Source organism: Lolium perenne, chromosome 3 (genome assembly GCF_019359855.2).
Source record: "Lolium perenne isolate Kyuss_39 chromosome 3, Kyuss_2.0, whole genome shotgun sequence".
NCBI classification, from domain to species: Eukaryota; Viridiplantae; Streptophyta; class Magnoliopsida; order Poales; family Poaceae; genus Lolium; species Lolium perenne.
In genome coordinates, this window is record NC_067246.2 from 348156783 (window position 1) to 348167533 (window position 10751).

A 10751-nucleotide genomic window follows, 5' to 3' on the forward strand; every position below is an offset into this window, starting at 1 on the left:
ACTTCCACCATGGATCATGGCTTTAGTTAGCGGCCCAATGTTCTTCTCTAACAATATGCATGCTCAAACCATTCAACTCAGTGTAGATCGCCCTTACTTCAGACAAGACGAACATGCATAGCAACTCACATGAAATTCAACAATGAAAAGTTGATGGCGTCCCCAGGAGCATGGTTATCGCACAACAAGCAACTTAATAAGAGATAAAGTGCATAATTACATATTCAATACCACAATAGTTTTTAAGCTATTTGTCCCATGAGCTATATATTGCAAAGGTGAATGATGGAATTTTAAAGGTAGCACTCAAGCAATTTACTTTGGAATGGCAGGAAATACCATGTAGTAGGTAGGTATGGTGGACACAAATGGCATAGTGGTTGGCTCAAGTATTTTGGATGCATGAGAAGTATTCCCTCTCGATACGAGGTTTAGGCTAGCAAGGCTTATTTGAAACAAACACAAGGATGAACCGGTGCAGCAAAACTCACATAAAAGACATATTGAAAACATTATAAGACTCTACACCGTCTTCCTTGTTGTTCAAACTCAATACTAGAAATTATCTAGACCTTAGAGAAACCAAATATGCAAACCAAATTTTAGCATGCTCTATGTATTTCTTCATTAATGGGTGCAAAGCATATGATGCAAGAGCTTAATCATGAGCACAACAATTGCCAAGTATCACATTACCCAAGACATTTATAGCAATTACTACATGTATCATTTTCCAATTCCAACCATATAACAATTTAACGAAGGAGAAACTTCGCCATGAATACTATGAGTAGAAACCAAGGACATACTTGTCCATATGCTACAGCGGAGCGTGTCTCTCTCCCATAAAGTGAATGCTAGGATCCATTTTATTCAAACAAAACAAAAAAAACAAAAACAAACCGACGCTCCAAGAAAAAGCACATAAGATATGATGGAATAAAAATATAGTTTCAGGGGAGGAACCTGATAATGTTGTCGATGAAGAAGGGGATGCCTTGGGCATCCCCAAGCTTAGACGCTTGAGTCTTCTTAATATATGCAGGGGTGAACCACCGGGGCATCCCCAAGCTTAGAGCTTTCACTCTCCTTGATCATGTTGCATCATACTCCTCTCTTGATCCTTGAAAACTTCCTCCACACCAAACTCGAAACAACTCATTAGAGGGTTAGTGCGCAATATAAATTAACATATTCAGAGGTGACACAATCATTCTTAACACTTCTGGACATTGCATAATGCTACTGTACATTAGTGGATCAAAGAAATTCATCCAACATAGCAAAAGAGGCAATGCGAAATAAAAGGCAGAATCTGTCAAAACAGAACAGTTCGTATTGACGAATTTTAAAATGGCACCAGACTTGCTCAAATGAAAATGCTCAAATTGAATGAAAGTTGCGTACATATCTGAGGATCATGCACGTAAATTGGCTTAATTTTCTGAGCTACCTACAGGGAGGTGGACCCAGATTCGTGACAGCAAAGAAATCTGGAACTGCGCAGTAATCCAAATCTAGTACTTACTTTTCTATCAACGGCTTAACTTGGCACAACAAAACACAAAACTAAGATAAGGAGAGGTTGCTACAGTAGTAAACAACTTCCAAGACACTAAATAAAAACAAAGTACTGTAGGTAAAAACATGGGTTGTCTCCCATAAGCGCTTTTCTTTAACGCCTTTCAGCTAGGCGCAGAAAGTGTGTATCAAGTATTATCGAAGGGTGGTGCATTCTCAGCGGGGTGTGGAGTTTTCTCAACCAGGCATAGTATATTAGATACATAAGTTTTAGCATCTCCCTTTTCATTAGTCTTAGGCGTGCTACTCTCATCAAACAAATTTTCAGGAACAAGCCAAGCATAGTTATTTTCTAGTGCATCATTCATAGCTAAGAGTTTACATGGTATTGGTGCTTTGATCTCCCCACCATCATCAATATTATTAGTGCATCTTATTCTATCCATGTCCATCCTTTCAAGGAGACTAACAAAATTAGTATGAGAACCAAGCATATTAAATTTAGCAAAGACCTTTCTAGCTTCTCTTGCTAGACCACCAAATTCTCTAAGAAGGGTTTCTAAAACAAAATCTTTCTTTTCTCCTTCTTCCATATCACCAAGTGTGAGAAACATGTGTTGGATTATAGGATTAAGATTAACAAATTTAGTTTCCAACAAAGTAACTAAATGCGCAGCAGCAATTTCATAAGTAGGCGCAAGGTCTACCAAGTGTCTATCTTCAAAATTTTCAATGGTACTAACATGATTGAAAAATTCTTCTATATTATTTCTCCCAACTATAGACCCATGTCCTACCGGTATGTCTTTTGTGGTAAAATTAAAAGGAAACATGATGAAATAAGTAAAGTAAATGCAAGTAGACTAATTTTTTTTTGTTTTTGATATAGCAAACAAGATAGCAAATAAAGTAAAACTAGCAACTAATTTTTTTGTATTTTGATTTAGTGCAGCAAACAAAATAGTAAATAAAACTAAGCAAGACAAAAACAAAGTAAAGAGATTGAGAAGTGGAGACTCCCCTTGCAGCGTGTCTTGATCTCCCCGGCAACGGCGCCAGAAATTTAGCTTGATGACGCGTCCAGCACACGCTCGGTGGGAACCCCACGGGGAAGGTGTGATGCGTACAGCAGCAAGTTTCCTCGATAAGAAACCAAGGTTTATCGAACCAGTAGGAGTCAAGAAGCACGTTGAAGGTTGATGGCGGCGGGATGTAGTGCGGCGCAACACCAGGGATTCCGGCGCCAACGTGGAACCTGCACAACACAACCAAAGTACTTTGCCCCAACGAAACAGTGAGGTTGTCAATCTCACCGGCTTGCTGTAACAAAGGATTAACCGTATTGTGTGGAAGATGATTGTTTGCAGAAAATAGTAGAACAAGTATTGCAGTAGATTGTATTTCAGTAAAGAGAATTGGACCGGGGTCCACAGTTCACTAGAGGTGTCTCTCCCATAAGACAAACAGCATGTTGGGTGAACAAATTACAGTTGGGCAATTGACAAATAAAGAGAGCATGACCATGCACATACATATCATGATGAGTATAGTGAGATTTAATTGGGCATTACGACAAAGTACATAGACCGCCATCCAACTGCATCTATGCCTAAAAAGTCCACCTTCAGGTTATCATCCGAACCCCCTCCAGTATTAAGTTGCTAACAACAGACAATTGCATTAAGTATTGCGCGTAATGTAACTAGTGACTACATCCTTGAACATAGCACTAATGTTTTATCCCTAGTGGCAACAACACATCCATAACCTTAGAGGTTCTTGTCACCCCTCCAGATTCACGGAGACATGAACCCACTATCGAGCATAAATACTCCCTCTTGGAGTTACTAGCATCAACTTGGCCAGAGCATCTACTAATAACGGAGAGCATGCAAGATCATAAACAACACATAGATATAACTTTGATAATCAACATAACAAGTATTCTCTATTCATCGGATCCCAACAAACGCAACATATAGAATTACAGATAGATGATCTTGATCATGTTAGGCAGCTCACAAGATCCGACAATGATAGTACAATGGGGAGAAGACAACCATCTAGCTACTGCTATGGACCCATAGTCCAGGGGTAGACTACTCACACATCACACCGGAGGCGACCATGGCGGCGTAGAGTCCTCCGGGAGATGATTCCCCTCTCCGGCAGGGTGCCGGAGGCGATCTCCTGGATCCCCCGAGATGGGATCGGCGTTGGCGGCGTCTCTGGAAGGTTTTCCGTATCGTGGCTCTCGGTACTGGGGGTTTCGTCACGGAGGCTTTAAGTAGGCGGAAGGGCAAGTCAAGAGGCGGCACGGGGGGCCCAGACCACAGGCTGGCGCGGCCAGGGGTGGGGCCGCGCCGCCCTAGGGTTTGGCCACCCCGTGGCCCCTCTTCGTTTCGTCTTCGGACTTCTGGAAGCTTCGTGGAAAAATAGGCCCCTGGGCTTTGATTTCGTCCAATTCCGAGAATATTTCCTTACTAGGATTTCTGAAACAAAAAACAGCAGAAAACAGCAACTAGCACTTCGGCATCTTATTAATAGGTTAGTTCCAGAAAATGCACGAATATGACATAAAGTGTGCATAAAACATGTAGATAACATCAATAATGTGGCATGGAACATAAGAAATTATCGATACGTCGGAGACGTATCAAGAAGCTAAGAAGGCTTTTCAAGTTAAATATTTTTATGTTGTGGTTGATATGGCGATAACTTCTTTGAAGGACAGATTCAAAGAACTCATGGTGTTTAAAGATGTATTTGGTTTTTTATTGAGCTCGCGCACCATGAAGTCATTAAGTGACAGTGAACTTGAAGGAAGTTGCAGAAAATTTGCACAAACTTTCTCTCTGGAGGGTGGTTCATGTGATGTTGAGGTATATGATCTTATTTCTGAATTAAATATGATGAGATTCACATTGCCAGATGGCGTGAAGTCTGCTATGGAGATTTTTGAGCATGTCAGAGAAGTTGATTGTTATCCTAATATCTCCATTGCTTACCGCATCATGTTTACTGTGCCCATGATTGTCGCATCAGCTGAAAGAAGCTTTTCAAAGTTGAAATTATTGAATAACTATTTGAGATCAACAATGACTCAATAGAGGTTAAACGGTTTGGCAACATTATGCATCGAGAAGAAATTATTAGATGACATCGACCCCATCATAAGTGAATTTGCATCAAGGAATGCTAGAAGAAAATTTTAAGGTACTATGTATAAAATATTTGATATGCTAGTGCTTCTGGATACATTTAAGTGATATTGAGAATATTATTTTTTGCGTATATCTATAAATATTATTGTGATAGCTATATTAAGGGTCCCAATTTTTAGCCTCGCCCTAGGTCCCAAAAATCCCAGGACCGGCCCTGATGTTATGGTAACATAGCTAGTTACCACCTCACTCTATTTGTTCATTCATTGCCATGCCATATCACCAAAATGCCTTCCATAGGTCCGTGCTCCCACTATGGAAGGAGATGACTCCCACTATTTTTAGATTCTCAGGGAGACATCTCCCAGGTTCGGATAGGTCCAACCGTGAGACGAAATAGTGGGAGTAAATTAACTACTCCCACTATGGAAGGAGATGACTCCCACTATTTTTAGATTCTCAGGGAGACATCTCCCCGGTTCGGATAGGTCCAACCGTGAGATGAAATAGTGGGAGTAACTTAACTACTCTCACTATGGAAGGAGATGACTCCCACTATTTTTAGATTCTCAGGGAGACATCTCCCCGGTTCCATTTCATATGATAAAATGAAACCAAAGTTCAACACACTCCACAACTCACTGCTTACAAACACCCAAACCAAAAGCTAAAACTACGAGATAAATTGTCATCCAAAGAACCTCCAGGGGGAGCAGGCTAAGACCTGCCGCCCAAAACTCCAGCCAAAAGCACCACATACTGCTTAAAATCTAAATCCAAAACTACCACCTCCACGGTACATCAGCACGATATATCATAGCTAACAGGAGAGTCTAGAACTATTCTTTTTGCAAACACCACTGCAGAGCTGAAAACTACAGCACAACATGAATTGAAGCGTCTTCCTCTAGATGCTCCTTCAGAAACTCCAGCGAAGCTCGCCCTCCATGAGAAGCTTTGGATGCAGGAGCCCAGGAGGAAATCCAGTCGAAGGAAGAACACTGCAGGGTGGCTCCAACTCCAGTGGTGCTTTGATCTTGTTTGACAGATGCTTCATGAAGAGGTCCACTTCCTCCCACGCCTGATCCTTGAAAGGAACCTTCCAATTTCTCAGATAGGAAGAATAACCCTCCACACCTGCTTCAAATCCAACCAAGTAAGTCTATTGAACACTAAACTATTTCTAGAATTCCAAATCCCCCATAGAATAGCAGAAGATATGAAATTAAATTGTAAGAACTTTTTATTACATAGCTATCTACTAGCTACATCTATGTATTCACCTACTTTGTATTTAAAAGCTTCCTCAACCAGGCCCCACACCTGCCTAGCAACAATACATTCAAAAAGCAGATGATGAACACTTTCAATTTCTTTACAAAAGGAGCACTCCATAGGTTTTGGAATACCCCTCCTTCTCAAATTATTCCTAGTCGTAATTTCGTTTTGAGACATTAACCAGAGAAAAATCTGAGTCCTAGGTGGGATTTTTAAGTCCCAAACAGCAAGTAAATAAATTAGAGTTACTCCTCTAAAATTCACTAGAGCATACATGGATTTTGGAGTTACTCCCATTATGAGGAGTCTAAGTACCAATTAAGTTCCTCCTACGCTACTGGATCTCATGCTTCCCATCGCCTCGACCAACATCGATCTATTCAACAGAGCAGCATACCAATAAACAGAGATCGAGCGAGGAGAAGTTGGCGTCAGGTCTGTTCATGATATCGATCTCCCTTGTGCTTGCATTGCATGCATTATTTGGATTATTATTATTCCTAGCTTTATCACTCCACTCTCACTCAGCTGCAGCGTCGGCGCACCGAATGCAGCAGCAGCTTTGATACGTGTTGTGCGGCGCGATTAAACTAACTAAGCTGGCGTAAACATGATGCTTTGCTAAAATTAATCTCCGGAGGATACGTGACTCGAGACGTACGTGCAGAGCATGCGTGGTCTTCTTTGACCAGTGCAAATAGGAACGGAACACCCGCGACTGTTCCAACCACTGCTCAACACTCTGCTTTGACTCTGGTCAACACTCATGCGTTGACTCGCTTTCCTGCATGTTGCACGTCCGTGAGGTTTTTTTATCATCTAAAATAGGCCGTTGTGGATGCTCTGGCCCTCTAGATTCGGTGCCCATGAGGATGGAGACGAGATAGCGTCCTTGGGCGCCAAAATTGATTAGCGCTAAACCAATTAGCATCGAACACGATTGTCGAGTCATTTTCTGCCAAAGGACTCAAGGTTAGATTCCGAAATAATTTTGCCTAGAGGTTAGGTGGGACATTATTTTTGCTTATAGATCATTTTGTAAAAGAAAAAACTCCACTGACAACAAGGTTGCTTGTGGTTGGAGCGAGCGAGTGACACTGCCGGTGTGAGCACAAGTCAAACTACCCAAGCACAGAGTAGAAAAAGGACAATTAAATGTTCTGGACCGAGTGCAGTCATATGCTACCTCCGTCTAAAAATAGTTGTCTCACTTTTCTTTAGATATGAACATATTTAGAGATATTTTAGTTAGAGATAAATTTGCATGTAGATAAAGTTAAGACATATATCTATTTTTAGATGGAAGGAGTACATTTTTATCCGCGACTGTCAGACACCAGACATCGATGTAGCAGTAATCCAATACTGCTAATAATTTAGTGTGCGTGATGAGTGAGCGGGGGTGTTAATTGGGGCTTGGATGAGCAGGTCAAACGCACGCAGCATGTGCATGTCGCGCGGCACTACCTTTCAAACTAGGAGTATGCACTAGAGAGCAGAGTGTTTCCACCTACTTTTGGCCTCCATGCACGCGACTTGACTGAAATGGCTAATTAACCTTGCGTAATTTGTCCACACGAGGGAAGCTACTAGGAGTCGGGATGCAAAAAAATTAACAAATCTAAACTTATTTGCAAAACTTTAACAAAAAGAAAACTCTCCTAAAAAAGTAAATCAACCAGGATACTTCCGTGGACGCAAAAAGTTTAATCAATCAGGTATACAACATGCAAATGCCATGGTCCTTGGTGTTTGGTATGAGAGGCAAACCACATTCCCGGTGTTTAGGTCAATCACCAAGGTACTTTCCTGCTAGATCCAAATGTATGTACCTCTATCATATGTTCAATGGTTAGCCAAACTAAGTTTCTAGGAGATGCTATATTGTGCTGAACTTTGAGTAAAAGTTCAACGTTATTGATTTTACCTCCCTCGGTGGATGCACCGAGTGGAGTTGACACTCGAAGAACGCATAATTGATTTGCATACAGGTACAATTGCAAAGATGGCACTGGATCGAAGGACGCAATATGACTAGAGAGTAGTCAACGCAAATGCGGAAACGGTCATTCTACTGTTTCGGTGCGTTGATATGCCCGGCAAGAGAGCGGGTGAGGCGATATTGAAGGTCGTGGCAATGACACGGAGGATGGTGTAGGGGGCCAAGGAAGAACGATGGTCATTTGTTGGTTGACGTGCGGCATGGAAAGTATGGAGCATTGGATGCTCTACCTTCAAGAATTTCTAGCATAGCCTCAAACTCAATTGATTAGTCAAACAATACTGATTTACAAACTTGCTCTCCTCTAGTTTTAACCCAATCTGGCACAACTCCGCTCATCTCATTGTAAACAAGGTGTTTGTCACCGGGTCACTTTAAAATTGGCGAAGACAACACACACATGCTGACTCTTGGTCCGACGTATAGTTTAGGTTTTTCGTATAGGATCGCTCAGATGGAACTATGCTAAGTCACGGGCAGAATATTTAATCCAACGGCGTGTGTCATTCCCTCTAATTTTTCTCTTTATTTCTCTCATATTGCATGGTGTTAACATGGTGCGGTCTTGATATGCATAAATACACAACCAACACCATGAACATATGACTCGATCGACTAAGGACACGAACACGTACTGAAACTCGACATGATTGTTAAGATAATACATACATATGATCTAAATCGGAATATTACTCCTAATCCACTACAACGCATACACAAAACTGTATTTCCGTGTGATGGATTGACCGATCGGTACGTCATATTGACGAGGGCAGGTAATTTCATCGTAGTATCTCTCAATTATAGTTTTCTATTGCACTTAATTAAATTAACCACGACACATTGTTGTTGGAATGTTAATACTTAACATTAATTTCTTTATTTAAAAATAGTACTCATGGTTGAGAACATGTTTCACTAAATTTATACAATTTTTTGCAGACTTGCTTCTTCTTCTGATTTATTGCCTCTTAAGGAAACAATGTTTTAATTAAAAGAAGTTAGCGTGGTCTTAAAAGAAATGTGTAAAATTATAGTGACTTGCTTATGCATATTAACAGGAGGCACTCATGTAAACACCGTGTATATTTGCTGTTACCTTGTTTGGTTTCTCGTATGGATAAGCATCTTCTAAATAACTTAAAGTGGCACCATCTAATAAATACTTCTATAGATGTCTCTAGAGTATTTGGTCTTTTTTCTTGTACTAGAAAGTTCCAAAGTGTATAATTCGTCTGCAAGGATTTGTTCCCGAACGTTTGGCAAATCATTTGCACTTTTCTGATGCCGTGAGAGTGTGCTGTTGATCTCCCGGAGCTCCTGGAATTGTCAGTTGTTGTACGGAGTGTTAGTTTTGAGTGTACTCCTTGATAACACATGAATAGAGAAATAGAAACAAGAAAAGATGAAAAAATAAGTATTCCGTATGTACTATATGACTGGCTGATAAACTTGCCTCATGCATCCGATGCGGGTAAGCCTGCGATCCATCTTTTGCTTTGCCTCGTCGATTATCGATTGATCATACTACATATATAGAACTGTAGATCTCTTGAGTACATGCATCATAATAGTACGATCGAGGTGTCAGTACGCGTGAGCGAGTGAGTGATTGAGAAAATAAGCAGCGAGCCTGTGGGTCAATTAACTAAACCCCCATGACTTAAACGCATGATGGGGTGGATGCATGTGCCTGCTAGACATCGGTATCGCCATGTTTTACCCCGGAAGAAAAGGGAGCACGCGTGTTCCGACCGCTGTACCCCGGGTCAACCACTAACGCTCCTCCGCTGACTGTCTTACTTGTACCTCGTGCCAATGTCCTCTTCGCACTTTGTGCCTCCGTTGTTGTGCTGATGTGCCCAACCAATTCCCCAGGCACTCTGAATTTCTGATCAACCACGCCGTGCAGCCAACGCCGGTTTGCATGCCCAGCCCCGTTCAGAAAGAAACCAGCCCCATTCTTTCGAGGCAGAACGGCCGGAGTACGCATTACCCGGCCCGGTGGGTCGACTGTTTCATCTGCATTACTGCTGCCAGCATTTTTCTTTTCCTTTTTTTTTTTGCCTGGAAACTGCATTAATACACGATGGGTGTACAAATTACATGGAGGACCTTGGATATCATAGAAATTACACCAAAGCCCTCTACATTTACAAAAAGGTCCTACAAAGTAAAAGAGGATTGCAATCAGATCCTTCTTCTCCACTGATCTTGCGTGAAAGCTTTAGAGCACACGCACTCGCCCCGTCGCCGGGGACAACATCCACTTAGGAAAGGGCAGGTGACGATTCCCGTGTTGAAGTAGATATGCCTCCATTTCAGCCAAAATGCCTGGAGGTTGAGACACCATGGCGCCAAACATTGACTAGATGAACACCAGGCAGCACCCAAGGTTGGAGTGGTCGGCTTGTCGTCTTGAAGGGCCAGCAGCTTGACAGCGACTATCGTACCGACACTGCTAGGTATGCACTCAAAAAAAACATTTTCAGCACCACCCCTGATAGCTACAGATCCAGTCGACTCTAACTTCATCTCCTCACCCCCTCTATCACCGAGACAACAAGGAAGATGAAAAGAAGGCTTCAAATCGATTCGAGAAAGAAGATCCGTCAGAAGCGGTGCAAAACTCGGAGGACCCGATTGCTTTTTAGTTTTTACCAATATTTCCTATGGTTTCTTCTGTAAAACTTTAGTCCTTATCCAAAAAAAACCTCATGATCTGCAGGGGCTTTGATGTAAAATGTAACCACCGCATGGTTAATATATGCACCTTCTAGGGTCTT